The following is a 14,680-nucleotide window of genomic DNA, read 5'->3' as shown; positions in this document are numbered from 1 at the left end:
CAAGACAGACTTCGACTAAGGCTGGGACTCGCATGCCGCGAGGCCGGTACGGAACCAGGTAGCCGAGACGTACGGGAGGAAGCTGCAAGCAAGATCAAAAGGGGCAATTTAGGTGAGCATTGCCAAGCCTACACACCCACAAGATCACTTAGCTGTGTGAGGGGATGCCTGTATGTTCCTACCAAACCAGAGGGGGTTTAGCGTTGGAAGGGTCCTGTGATACTTTAGTTCACAGGAGGGTGTTTTTAGGCCGTGGTAAGTCAGCACGGGAAGGGCTTGTTGGACAGGTCAGGGTTGTACTGTTTTAATCTGTACTGTTGTGTTCACACTGCTCGTACTGTGTGCGAGTGGAGTGGTTTTTGTCAACCTTAATAAACATTGTACAGGTGAGCCCGAAAACGCTGTCCATGTTCAAGTCTGTCCTCAGTAATCCATATCATCCACAACTTGTAGTAAGGGGGTTTGCATGCTCGCTACGGGTGGGGCAAAACCACTTACAATAATTGGTGATTGTGGCAGGGGCCATAGGAAATTGGCCACCGCAAAAACTGGTTACAGATGTGGCGACCTCTGGCAGGACGATAGGTTGTGGGTTAGATATGGACAGTCTGGAGGGCAGGAGATCCAGAATGGAGGACAGAATTTCTTCCTATGTGTTTAAAAAGGTTAACGTATCCCTGCAATGGGTGCTGGAGATGTTGCGCTCTGAGAGTCCCCAGGATAGGGCCGCAGAGTGGACTGTGAGCAAGGAGCACAGGAGGTCCAAAGAGAAGACGATTTGGCTCCTGTGCTTCCAAAAGCAAGTTCAACTCCTCCAGGAGCAGATTGAAAAGCTCAAAAATGAGCTGAAGGAGTCTGAAGACAAGTTAGACGTGAGGGGAGATCAACGGATGTCGCGAGGGCGAGATCCACAGGCTGATGCTGCTCTCCCTTGACGGGAAACTGTACCAGAGCCTGTCCACAGCCACAAAAACGGGGCGAGGCACCACAGAGCGGTTGAAAGAGGAGATCCTGAGAGCCATGGGGCACACCCAGGGTAGTCCGTTGTCACAAGTGGAACGGGCTTTACAGTTGGCCGGCGAGACACCGGCTGCATTTGCGGAGAGGCTATGGCCGGTGTACACAAAGGCAAGTGGAGGTGCGCCAGACCACGCGCAACTGATAGGGGTCCCCAGAAATCACTGGCTCAGGACCCTGGTAGCAAACAGCCTGCCACGGATTAAAGCCAAGGCAGAAGCATGGTTTGACTCCGACGACCTCGCGAACACGGAGGCAGGCATACTCCGGAAGGTGGGCTTAGCTTTTCAGGCCGGTTCCGGGGAGGAGGTCAAACACAAGGGGAGGGTACATGAGATGAAAGCCAGTAACGGGGTTAGGAAGGAATGGCGTCAGGAAGTGGGTAACACCGATGAGTCTAAGACTTGTTTCAAGTGTGGGAAGGCAGGACACTGGAGGCGGGATTTCCCGGCCCAAAAGGGGGGGTCAGGCCAAGGGGATCCTCCCGTGCGAAAACCCCAGGTCATCGAGGCGAAGGAGGCGACCAATGAACCGTTTGATGTTCTGGTGGCTGCCCTTCGCACGGTGCTGGGGAAGGACAAAGGAAGGCTAGACACTGCCGTGAGCAGCATAACGCCGACCGCACCCGCATGTCCACCTCCACTCTGACTAGAATGCACCCAGCCTGAGTACCTGTGTCCACTCACTTATGATGAGTGGGACAGGCCCTGTGTTAAGATGGGGGTGGAGACGGTGCAGGGGAGATATTTGGAGGACACCGGAGCTTCCAGCACGGTGGTCCATTCGGAAGACCCGACCAATTCACCCTGGTCTAATAAGGTCCCATTTAGCCTAATGGGATTCACAGGGAACGAGCAGATGGGGGCAATGTCCAAACCCCTGAGAATAGAGCTAGGGTGCCTCCTCACCACTTGGAAGTGCGTGCTAATGAAATGGGAGCAACCAGGGTGGGGAGTCCTCAGGGCTGATTTCATGTTAGCCAACCGTGTCATTGTGGATCTGAGGAATCACTGCCAGAGGAGGTGACAGTGACCCCCAGAGATAAGGGAGGAGGGGTTAGTGTATGCACCATGAAACCCAAAGGGAGTTATGACCTGGAACATTTGGTTAGTAGCGCCCCAGCCCAGTACCAGATGAATGTGCGGGATAACCTCGCCGCATTCGCCACCCATAAACACAATTGTGGCAGGGTGACCGAGGTAGAGGTCCAGGTGCAAGGGGACACCATGTCACGGCCACAAAGGCAGTATAGTTTCCCCCGGGAGGTAGAAGCCGACTTGGAGAAAGCAATACGATCCCTGGTAAAACTAATAGCCACCCACGTGAACTCACCAATCTGGCCAGTGAAGAAACCCGACCAGTCATGGAGAGCCACCGTGGACTATCGGGTCTTCAATAAGAACATCGCTGCTTGTGCGTGCACAGTCGCAGCTGTTGCCGAGCACTCCAGCAAACGCAACCACATTCATGGTGCTGGATATCTCCAACGGGTTTTAGTCGATTCCCCTCAGAGGGGAAGACCAATACAAGTTTACAGCCACTTTCAAAGGGCAGCAGTATACATGGACATGACTTCCCCAGGGGTTCCACAACAGCTCCTCCATATTCCACCAATGGCAGACGCACTAAAAGGCTTCAGCCAACCCCACCAGTTAATCCAGTACATGGACGATCTGCTTTTGTTCTCCGCAGAGGGGGAGGACCACGGGCCACTACTGGACGAGCTGCTAAAGCTGTTGCAGGAGGCGGGGTTCAAGGTCAACCCCAAGAAAGCCCAGATCGGCGAGGAGGAAGACCAGAAGGGATGGTGAAAGGGTCAGTACAGGAGCTACCAGCCCCCAAGAATGTGACCGGGGTACTGCCAGGACTTCATAGAGGGTTACGCAGCCACGGCAGCCCCTCTGCTTCGGCTCCTCCGCAAGGGAGTCGAGTGGGAGTGGGATCAGAACTGCCAGGAAGCGTTCACTCGCCTCAAAGCCTCAAAGGGGATTTGCAGACGGCGCCCACATTGGGAGCCATCAACGGTGGAGAGGAATTCTTTTTAGAGGAAGCAGCCAGCGGGGATAGTTTGAGCGCGGTGTTGCTCCAGGAGCGACACGGCAAGCTATGGCCAGTGGTCTACTCATCTAGGGTCCTCACTGAGGTAGAACGGGGATATTCCAACTGCGAGAGGCATTTCCTGACCACGCATTGGGCCGTAAAGTGCTCACAGCTCTTTACAGGATCATCCTGATAGTTCTACTCACCCACCATACCCCCACTCAGATGTTGTTGGACGGGAGAATAAATGACGGGACAGTGAGCAATGCTCGCATTGACCGCTGGACTTTATTGCTCTCGCAGATGAAATTGAGAATGCAGGGGTTGACCGAGCCAAAGCTAGCAACCAACATGATTTACCCAGGGACGCCCACACGTGTACGGTAGAAGGGGTGTGGGATATAGATGAAGGATTCCGGGCCGGGATACACCCGACAGGCCAGGACATCTATATAGATGGGTCCAGTTCGGTTGTGAAGGGGGAGCATCTCACCGGGTGCGGAATCTATGACCCTACGGCTAAAATAGCGAAGGCCATTAAACTCCCCAACACCCTGAGCGCTCAGCACGCCGAACTGGCGGCGGTGGCGTATGTGGTCACCCACCCCGACGAGTTCCCCACCCCCTACACCATTTGCTCGGACTCTATGTTCACGTGCAACTCATGCATGGAATACTTGGCAATCTGGGCCAGGCGCGGATTCAAATCCGCAGGTGGGAAGCCCCTAGCAACAGCACCGCTGCTCGGTAAAATTTTGGAGGCCACAGGCACACAGGGAGATCACTACATTCACAAAGGTAAAGCCCATTCAAAGACAGAGCCCAAGTGGGAGGGCAACCAAAAGGCAGACGAGCTGGCCAAACAGGGGGCCAGGGAAGGAATATTCTGGGATCCATACGAAGCAGGTCCGGTAGCCGCAATTCGGGACAAGGGAGACACACGGGGTAGCTTTGGCCCCGCACTTAAAGCAGGTCCAAGCCCAGGATCCCATCCTTAAGGCCGTCCTTGTAAAGAGAGAGAATGGGGAGTCCATAGAAGGTTCATTCAGGACAGCAGACATTAGTATCAAAGAGGGGATGCTTTTCAAAGGGGATCGGTGGGTAGTCCCAGCGCAGCACTGAAAGGAGTTCCTCCAGTTGGTCCACGGGGACCCGGGAACGGGACACCCAGGGCCGGAAACTACCTAGCAAAGGGTAGAGGAGGCAGTGGTGGGTCCAGCTCAGGGAGGATGTCTGAGTTTTCTGTGCGCACTGTTTGGTGTGCGCAGCCAATAACCCCGATCCGCAGCACAGGAAAGCCCCCATAGGAGACACCAGGAGGGTAGAGGTGCCGTGGCGGTCCCTGCAGGTTGATTTCATCGGACCACTGCCCACCACTAAAGCAGGCAACAAGTACTGTTTCGTCCTGGTGAACGTATTTTCCAAGTGGGTGGAAGCCTTCCCCTGCCGAGCAGCCACGGCACTAGCAACAGCTAGAATCCTGGTGAGGGAAGTGTTCTCCCGGTGGGGGCTGCCAGAGGTCGTGGAGTCCGACCAAGGGAGCCATTTCACGGGGCAGGTGATGCAGGGTACCTTAAAATTCTTGGGAATATAAGGGAAGTGGCATGTGGCTCACAACCCCCAGTCATCGGGGATTGTGGAGCGCATGAACCGGACATTGAAAGAAAGACTGAGGAAGGAGATAAGCCCGTTCCCGCAGAGATGGGATGAGGTCTTGCCTCTAGTTTTAATGGGTGTCCGGGCCAGCCCCTCCAGAAGCACAGGGTACTCCCCACACGAGCTTATGACCGGAAGAATTATGCACACCCCAACACATGTGTTGGCACCGGTCCTCACCGAAGCGCAGGTCAGGGAGGTAAACCGGGACAGGTTTGTCCAGAATCTGTACGAGACTTTAAAACAGATTCACTGGCAAGCAGCCAGTAACCTTGGGAGCCAGCACCAGAAAAATCAGCTGTTGTTAGAACCCCAGAGAGCCCACGAGTGGGAGGTGGGAGTCCAGGTAATGGTCTGTAATTACGCCTGAGTAGGGGCGTTCGAGCCGCTGTATATAGGGCTGTATAATATCGTGGATAAAGCGAGCCCCATGGTATATGCAGTAAAACTCGCGAAACGCACAAAATGGTTTCATGTAAACCAGTGCAAGTTGTTTCACCCCGAGGAGGGGAAAACAAAGGTCAAGAGGCACCAGGGCACAGTCATGAGCCTGGTGGACTCGGGTCTTCCTCCCATGGTGTGGGACGATGATGACCCGGAGGACGGGGCAGTAAGGAGGAGCAGTCGGGTCCCACGGCCTAGGGTGCCATGGACGCCTCCCTACTCGCCGACCGCGATTTGCAAGAGGCCCCGATGGGAGAGCTCTTAAATGGGGTGCTCGTTAATGTGGCAGGGAACACTGTAAATATTTTGTAAATAACCAAATCCAGATGTGAGGGACACATTCCCTTGGGACGGTGGTGGTGGTTAAGGAAGTTGGGCCAGGCCAAGGGTAACAGATCCACGGACTGGGAGAAACTGGGGGACGATACGTACCGACAGATTACGGGGGCGAGGGGAGGGGAGTAGAAATGTGCTGGAATAAATGGTGGCAAGAGGAACAGGGAATATACGCGTGTATGTGGGGGTCGGAACAGGTCTGCCCGGCAGGTGTGTCGATCGCCTTCTTGCGGCGGTGGCAGAATTCCGGGGCCGGGATTGGATGGGATCAGAGTGGGGACTCCTGCGTGATCCTAGACCCTCCCAAAACAGTAAATTCCACAGAACTGGTAGCACACGAGAGGAAGCCCCTGCCCACAGCCCCACCGGTACAGGAAACACAGATTAGTTGCCCCGCCACCACACCGGGACCGAGGAATGGGTTAGTGTTAGTCCCGACTGGCAAGATCTTGTACCAAGACGTTCACTATGAAGTCGCGTTGGTCATTCTAAATTTAACTTGGGTACAGCTGCCCCGGTGGTGTTCAGTAGAAATGGAAAAATTATATGAGGCCCTGTTGTAGGAAATGTTCCGACAATTTTATGAATTAAGTTACGGGGACGTGAATCGGGAATGTCTGTACGAGTTAACGGTAAACCATCGCGTTGGTTCTGGGAGATATAGACAGGGGGTATTTAATGATGCGGCTGCAGCCTTCAGCACGGGCACGTCCATTATCAACAGTATGGACGATGCACAGTTGCAAATGCAGGTCAACACCTTAAGGGACCAGCTGCGAAAGATACTGGGGGAGGGTAACGAGCTAGAGGGGTCAGATTTACGGGAAGATCAGGCTATGATGATACATTTAAAGGAAGTCATAGCCGAGCTGGAGGCACACGCTCAGACAATCAATAGTTTGATCAGGGAGGAACAGAATGCCTCGGCGCAGGCAGCGAAAAATGATGCATGTATGTTGTACGGTGCGTGGCTGCTGAACGAAGGGCGCAGTAATTTGGAGGACCTACAGCAAGGTCGCGTCTCTTCATGGGTCAGCAGCCGTCACCTCACTGCGCTCAGCCCGTAAGAAAATTTAATGAGCCCGTGCCAACTCCGACTGGCCTCAGAGGCATACCCGGTCCCAGTTGACTGTGGCCAGTCCAACCACACCGTAATGGGGATTGTACTCCGGATGCCGGTAATGGGTGGGTCACCGCGGCTGGCACCAGTATACCGAGTAGAGAATATTGGCGTCCTAAGGGATGGGGTGCACATGCAACATCATGGGGCCCCATCGTTTGTTGTAAAGTGGGAGCATGCCATGACCGGCACTGACCTCAATGGATGCCAAAGCAGGGGCGCGCACGTGGTGCTGTGTCCCCAGCATTTGAATGCGTTTAATCAGCCGGTGTGCGGGTTTGAATCAGAGGGTGCGGAGCCCATTAATTGCACCATGGAGATGATGGCCCAAAGCCACGTTCCACCCCAGGTAGAATATGCGGGCAGAGGGGCGTATTGCGTCACGACAAGCGTGGACCAGTACCGGGTACACAACAACACTTGGTGCCCGGTCACCGATAAGACTTTCTGCTTCAAACCCCGCACAGAAGTTCAGGTGGCTCAAGAGCGCATCATTCCCATTCCAGAGCCCACCATGGTACACCTCATGGTGAATGACACGGTACAGGACCTGCAGCAATACGTAACACGGTTCAGGTATGAAATTCCTCCTCTGCCCGAACACCTCACAAAATTAATAAAGGAAGTTGAACTCTCCCAAAAGCATTTCTATACCCTTAAGCAACGGAACAGGGAAACGAGGAATAAGATAAAAGAACTGGTTTCTCCGCCATGGTGGGACATCGGTCTGAATATCGAGATTCCCCCATGGATTCGTGTGATTTCTCATGTGATTGTAGTAGTGCAATGTGTGTTAGTGTTTTACCTTCTCCGGTTATCATGTAGAAAGTGAAGTAAAACACTCCGAAACCGGTGGCAAGTTTTGATTAAAGAATAGCCCAGAGTTGACTGTTTGTGTATATACCTGTAACTGTGATGTGATTTGTTGTATGAAGTGTGAGATACAGGACCCTGGGGTAAAATTTAATGTACAGTTTGGTTGGAATATACAGTGCGCCTCCCGCAGCGGAAGACGTCAGAACTTTTGATGATATTTCTGTTTGGGAAAAGTTGAAATATCAAAGGGGGGCCTGTAGCAGTCGGCGCAGACTCCATGGATTTTTAACCCCTATTAAAAACTGGACAGGCTGCTTGCGAGGGGGGAAGCAGTGAAAAACCACTCAAGTTGGAGATGACTCATTCGCATGGAAACGAACTGTCCTTGGGAACAATGGCCTGAGAGGCCCACTCCCAAGTCTTGATTAACAAGGCTGACGACTCATTGTTCTGGTCAAGGTGAACTTGTTAAGTTAATCAGCTGGAAGATTGAAATGAGATCAAAAACCATTCAAACCTGGAAGGAAGCTTGAAAACCATTCCCTGAGGCCATGTGTCCATTAAAACCACAGACAGCGGTCTGTGTATTGGAGGGGTATATTAGAGAGCAGTTTGGATAGCTCTCCCTCTCCTGCCCTCCACACAATGGAACATCAAGAGGAGCAGAGCCTTGCTCTTCCAACCGAGACGGACTTCGACTAAGGCTGGGACTCGCATGCCGCAAGGCCGGTATGAAATCAGGTAGCCGAGACGTACAGGAGGAAGCTGCAAGCAAGATCAAAAGGGGCAATCTAGGTGAGCATTGCCAAACCTACACACCCACAAGATCACTTAGCTGTGTGAGGGAGTGCCTGTATGTTCCTACCAAACCAGAGGGGGTTTAGCGTTGGAAGGGTCCTGTGATAGTTTAGTTCACGGGAGGGTGTTTTTAGGCCGTGGTAAGTCAGCACGGCAGGGGTTTGTTGGACAGGTCAGGGTTGTACTGTTTTAAACTGTACCGTTGTGTTCACACTGCTCGTACTGTATGTGAGTGGAGTGGTTTTTGTCAACCTTAATAAACACTGTACAGGTAAGCCCGAAAACGCTGTCCATGTTCAAACCTGTCCTCAGTAATCCCTATCGTCCAGACCTTGTAGTAAGGGGGTTTGCGTGCTCGTTACGGGCGGGGCGAAACCACTCACAATAATTGCCGATTGCGGCAGTGGCCATTGGAAATTGGGTACCGCAAAAACCGGTTACAGCTCTAACACACAAAATGCATGAGTGCAGCTCCAACAACACTCAAGAAGCTCGACTCCATCCAGGACAAAGCAGCCCGCTTGATTGGCTGCAGTCTGTACCATCTACAAGATGCACTGCAGCAACTCGCCAAGGCTTCTTCGGCAGCACCTCTCAAACCCGCGAATTCTACCACCTCGAAGGACAAAGGCAGCAGGCGCATGGGAACACCACCACCTCCAAGTTCCCGTCCAAGTCACACACCATCCTGACTTGGAAATATATCGCTGTTCTTTCATCGTCGCTGGGTCAAAATCCTGGAAGTCCCTCACTAACAGCACTGTGGAAGTACCTTCACCACAAGGACTGCAGTGGTTCAAGAAGGCGGCTCACCATCACCTTCTCAAGGGCAATTCGGGATGGGCAATAAATGCTGGCTTTGCCAGCGACGCCCACATCCCAGAACGAATTAAAAAAAACAAAAGGAAAGCAGATCTGCATCATACATATAGCAGCAGTCCCGGCAGCTTTATTCTTTTTTTAATTGCCCTGTTTCAGGGACGCAGCCTACTCTGAGGCTGCAGAAACCCTGAACGAGCTCTCCTCGGGCACCCCCTTGCAAGAGTCAGATGAATGTGCAGCTCGAGCTCCAGCGGGCCGGTTAGAATGAACTGGCGGACCGAATGCGACCCACGGGCCGTATTTTGCCCACCCCAGTTCTAGGTGGTAGAGGCTGTGAGTTTGGGATGTGCTGTCGAAGAAGTCGTGGTGACTTGCTGCAGTGCATCTTTAGATGGTACACACTGGACCCACCGGTGGTGGAGTGAGTGAATGTTTAAGGTGGTGGATAGGGTGCCAATCAAGCGGCTGCTTTGTCCTTGATGGTGTTGAGCTTCTTGAGTGTTGTTGGATCTGCACTCATCCAGGCAAATGGAGAGTATTCCATCATACTGCTGACTTGTGCCTTGTAGATGGCGGAAAGGCTTTGGAAAGTCAGGAGGTGAGTCACTCACCACAGAATACCCAGCCTCTGACCTGCTCTTGTAACCACAGTATTTATGTGGCTGGTCCAGTTAAGTTTCTGGTCAATGGTAACCCACAGGATGTTGATGGTAGGGGGATGTGGCCTGCAATGATGTCCTGGGGCTGAGATGATTGACCTCGAACAATCACAACCATTTTCCTTTGTGCTAGGTATGACTCCAGCCAATGGAGAGTTTTCCCCCTGATTCCCATTGAATTCAACTTTACTAGGGCTCCTCGATGCCACACTCGGTCAAATGCTGCCTTGATGTCAAAGGCAGTAACTCTCACCTTACCTCTGGAAGTGAGCTCTTTTTGTCCAATTGTAAAAGTCCTGGAACTCCTTAGCTAGCAGCATTGTGGGAGTACCTTCACCACATGGACTGCAGCGGTTCAAGAAGGTGACTTACCACCACCTTCTCAAGGGCAATTCGAGATGGGCAATAAATGCTGGCCTTGCCAGCGACGTCAACATCTCAAACAAATTTTTAAAAAGTACTGATGGGGTGGTAATTGGCAGGATGGAATTGTCCAGCTTTTTGTGGACAGGGCGTACCAGAGCAAACTTCCACTTTGCCGGGTAGATGCCAGTGTTGTAACTGTACTGGAACATCTTGGCTAGAGTTCTACAGTTCTGGAGCACAAGTCTTCAGCATGACAGCTGGGGCTCATAGTCTTTGCTGTATCCAGTGTGCTCAGCCGTTTCTTGCTATCACGTGGAGTGAATCGAATTGGCTGAAGACTGATTTCTGTAATGGTGGGGACCTCAGAAGGAGGCCGAGATGGATCATCCACTCGGCACTTCTGGCTGAAGATGGTCACAAATGCATCAGTCTTGTCTTTTGATGGGGATATTCATGGAGCCTCCCCCTTCCGGTAGTTGTTTAATTATCCACCACCATTAACGACTGGATGTGGCAGGACTGCAGAGCTTTGATCTGATCTGTTGGTTGTGGGATCACTTAGCTATCTATAGCATGCTGTTTCCACTGTTTCGCATGCATGTAGTCCTGTGTTGCAGCTTTACCAGGTTGGCACCTCATTTTTAGGTATGCCTGGTGCTGCTCCTGGCATGCTGTTCTACACTCCTCCTTGAACCAGGGTTGGTTCCGTGGTTTGATAGTAATGGTGGAGTGAGGAATATGCCAGGCCATGAGTTTGCAGATTGTGGTGAAATACAATTCTGCTGCTGCTGATGACGCACAGCGCCTCATGGATGCCCCGTTTTGAATTGCTAGATCTGTTCTGAATCTATCCCATTTAGCACGGTGGTAGTGCCACCTAACATGATGGAGGGTATCCTCAGTGTGAAGACGGGACTTCATCTCCACAAGGAGGGCTTTAGTTTCCTGGATCACTGGGTCTGCTTCTGGGGAAGGTGGGACCTGTACAAGTCGGACGGGTTGCATCTGAACCGGAACGGGACCAACATCCTTGTGGGGAGGTTTGTTAGTACTGTTGGGGGGTGTTTAAACTAACTTGGCAGGGGGATGGGACACTATTGTGTCTCAAGGGGTTTTATACCCTTACCTATATAACAATTAAGAAGGACTCCGGGATGGAGAGTTTAGTTAATGACCATTTTATTTACAATGTGCTTCTTCACTCGATGCACTACATTTCCCATAGTGCATTGCAAATCACCACTACGGTATCCCATATGGGACCATTCTAATACACATTCAAAATACACAACATATTTCCTCCCCCTTAAAATAGAATGTCCACAAAACAGAATAACTGAAAATGACTATCACTTTGGAAGAGAGGGTAGACTGCCTCTACATTCTGCTAACCCTGGGGATTATTCTGCCCCATGCACACAGGTTCACACTAACTGTAACTAAGGCACTCTGGAGGCTGCCTTTCTCTTTGGGGGTAACGTCTAGTCTCAGGAGCAGGCTCTGGCTGGCTCTCCCGTGACCCTGCAGGCGTGGCTTCCTCCCTCAATGGCACAAGAGTGGATGGTGCCACCGTCTCAGGGTCGGACGACCAGTCCCTGCCGGAGCCCCCAGCAGGTCCTTGATCCTCTGTTTCTTGGGTTACCTGTGGCGACTGTCTTGGCAGTAACTGGTCTACATGCCATCTCCATGTTCGGTCGTCTCCGGTGCGGACTCGGTATGAAACGGGGCCCGTCTTTTGAATGACCGTAGCCGGGACCCACCACTCCGGGGTGGTGTAGTTACGTGCTAGGACTTTGCCCCCCACCACAAAGTGTCGTTCTTTGGACCTCTGAGCTCGTCTGCTGACTTGATCCTGCTGATTGGCGTGCACCACTGCTTCTGTGGACGTTGGCCTCAGCAGGTCAAGGCGTGTCCGTAGCTGCATTCCCATGAGTAGGTAAGCAGGAGATGCTCCAGTCGTAGCATGAGGCGTGTTTCGGTATTTCAGCAAGAAAGCATTCAGGTGCTGCTTTAGAGGAGCATCACTTCTTGCAGCTTTCAATGCGCGTTTCAGCGTTCTGACAAATCTCTCCGCCAATCCATTCGTGGATGGATGATAAGGCGCGGAGAACATGTGCTGGATTCCATTGCTCTTGAGTAACTCCTTCATCTCCTGGGATGTGAACTGTGTTCCATTGTCGGTTACAATCTGCTCCGGCAGACCAAATCGCCCGAACATCTCTCTCAGAGTCTCGATGGTTTTCTCCGTAGTGGTAGTGGGCATTACTGCAACCTCCGGCCATTTGGAATGGGAGTCCACCGCGACCAGGATCATCGCTCCTTCCACTGGTCCCGCGAAGTCCAGATGGACCCGTTGCCACGGTGTCGCCGGCCATTCCCATGGATGCAGTGGTGCTGCTCTTGGCGTATCCCTGGTTGTCTCGCATGATGGGCATGATTTCGCTTCAACTTCAATTTCATGATCCAGACCGGGCCACCAGAAGTAACTTCGTGCCAGCTCCTTCATCCGGACAATACCACAATGTCCTGAGTGCAGCTCGTTGAGGACATGTTTCCGCAGCTGAGGTGGTATGATCACTCGCATGCCCCAAAGGAGGCATCCTGACGTGACAGACAACTCCTTCCCTCTTGACAGGTAAGGTAGGAGCTCAGGTGGCGCGTCTGACACCCGTGATCCGTCTCCTCACATCACCCGATCCAGCACCTTGGATAGCGTAGGGTCCACTCTGGTCTCTTTCTTGACCTGCCGGGCCATGACAGGGGCAGTGCTCACCATGTCAAAGTAGAAAATCTTCTGCTCACAGCCTTCAGAGGGCACAGGCAGCGGAAGTCTTGACAATCCGTCTGCATTGCCATGTGCTGCTGACCTCCGGTATTTGATGTTGTAATTGTGAGCGCTTAACATCAGCGCCCAGCGCTGCATCCTGCACGCTGCCAGGGAGGGTATTCCTGTTTGTGGACCAAAGATCGATGTCAGAGGACGATGATCCGTCAGCAAGGTGAATTTCCTTCTGAACAAGTAGTGATGGAACTTTTTGATTCCAAAGATGATGCCCAAAGCCTCTTTTCGATCTGCGGGTATTTCACCTCCGCCTGGCTCAGGGACCTTGACGCGAATGCAATCGGCTTCTCTTCGCCTGAGGGAAAGATGTGGGACACGACCGCGCCGACGCCATAAGGCGACGCGTCACAGGCCAGCTGAATCTGCAACGACGGATCAAAGTGCGTCAACGCTCTGGGGTCAGTCAAAGCTGCTTTGGCTTTCTTGAATGCAGCTTCGCACTCCTTCGTCCACGCCCAGGCCTTGCCCTGACACAGCAACTCATGTAATGGCTTCAACAGTGATGCCAGCTGTGGAATAAACTTTCCGTAATAGTTCAGGAGACCTAAGAATGACCGCAGCTGGCTGACATTTGTAGGTGCAGGAGTGTCAGCAATGGCTTTCACTTTCAACGGTGCTGTGTGTAGGCCGTCCGCGTCGATGACATGGCCTAGGTACTCCACTGATGGCTTGAAAAAGTTGCATTTGTCCTTGCGAACGCGTAAGCCATATTCTTCAAGTCTTCCCAGTGTCTTCGTCAGGTTCTGCAGATGCTCGTTGTCATCCTTTCCTGTGACAAGGATATCGTCGAGATAACATTGTACCCCTGGAATGCCGCTTAAGATCTGGTCCATAGCCCACTGAAATAATGCTGGTGCTGACGTTATACCAAAGGGTAGGCGGCAGTACCTGTAGAGGCCCTTGTGGGTGGTGATGGTGACGTACTTCTGTGAGTCCTCTTCTACATGCATCTGCAAGTAGGCTTGGCATAGATCAATCTTGCTAAACTTCTGACCGCCTGCTAGACCCGCGAAAAGATCTTCAATGATGGGGAGGGGGTACTGTTCAGCTGAGAGCACAGGATTCACTGTTACTTTGAAATCTCCACATAAGCGAACCGCGCCGTCACTCTTCATCACTGGTACCACGGGCGTGGCCCACTCACTGTGCGAAACCGGCACCAGGACCCCTATCTTGACCAGACGCTCCAGGTCAGCCTCCACCTTTGGTCTGAGGGCGTAGGGAACGTTCCTGGCCTTCAGGAATCGTGGCTGGCTGTCAGACTTCACCTTGAGTTTGACCGTAATCCCCTTCATACTCCTCAATTCTCCGTCAAAGACAGCGCATGCTTTGTCAACACTGCCGCTAGCCCCGCCTCTTCGACTGACACCGCATTCACTTTTTTCCAACCCAGATGAATTTTCTCCAACCATGGCCTGCCCATCAGGGATGGATAGTCACCCTTGACCACGTAAACTGGCAGCATCACGGTTTGTCCATTAAGCTCCACCTTGACCTCCATTTTACCCAGCATTGGGACTGTTTCCCCAGTGTAGATCTTTAAGATGAGCTTGGTCGGCATCAGTGATAGGTGGTTCAGTTTTTCTTTGAATAGCTTCTCTGAAATCAAGGAGACAGCGGCCCCCGTATCCAGTTCCATTTTGAACGGTATTCCCTCTAGTAGTGGAGTGACTCCATAGCCTGATGAGCCTCCATTCACCATTAACACATGGAGATTCAGCTCCCCATCAGAGTCTGTGTCACTGTCTTCCTGTTCTTGTTTCA

General features: G+C 52.3%; 1 protein-coding gene and 1 pseudogene across 1 annotated transcript in view; one reads left to right on the top strand and one right to left on the bottom strand.

Annotated features, from left to right (window-relative positions):
* The window catches only part of cfap299 (cilia and flagella associated protein 299), a 1,221,566-nt gene that overhangs the window by 520,246 nt on the left and 686,640 nt on the right, over window positions 1-14,680 (bottom strand). The window lies entirely within an intron of this gene.
* On the top strand, window positions 6,330-9,317 carry LOC147123002 (uncharacterized; annotated as a pseudogene).

Source organism: Somniosus microcephalus, chromosome 2, assembly GCF_052327205.1.
Source record: "Somniosus microcephalus isolate GS21.2 chromosome 2, FLI_Smic_1.0, whole genome shotgun sequence".
NCBI classification, from domain to species: Eukaryota; Metazoa; Chordata; class Chondrichthyes; order Squaliformes; family Somniosidae; genus Somniosus; species Somniosus microcephalus.
Note: the sequence above shows the minus strand (reverse complement) of the source record. Positions and strands in the feature narration are given on the sequence as shown.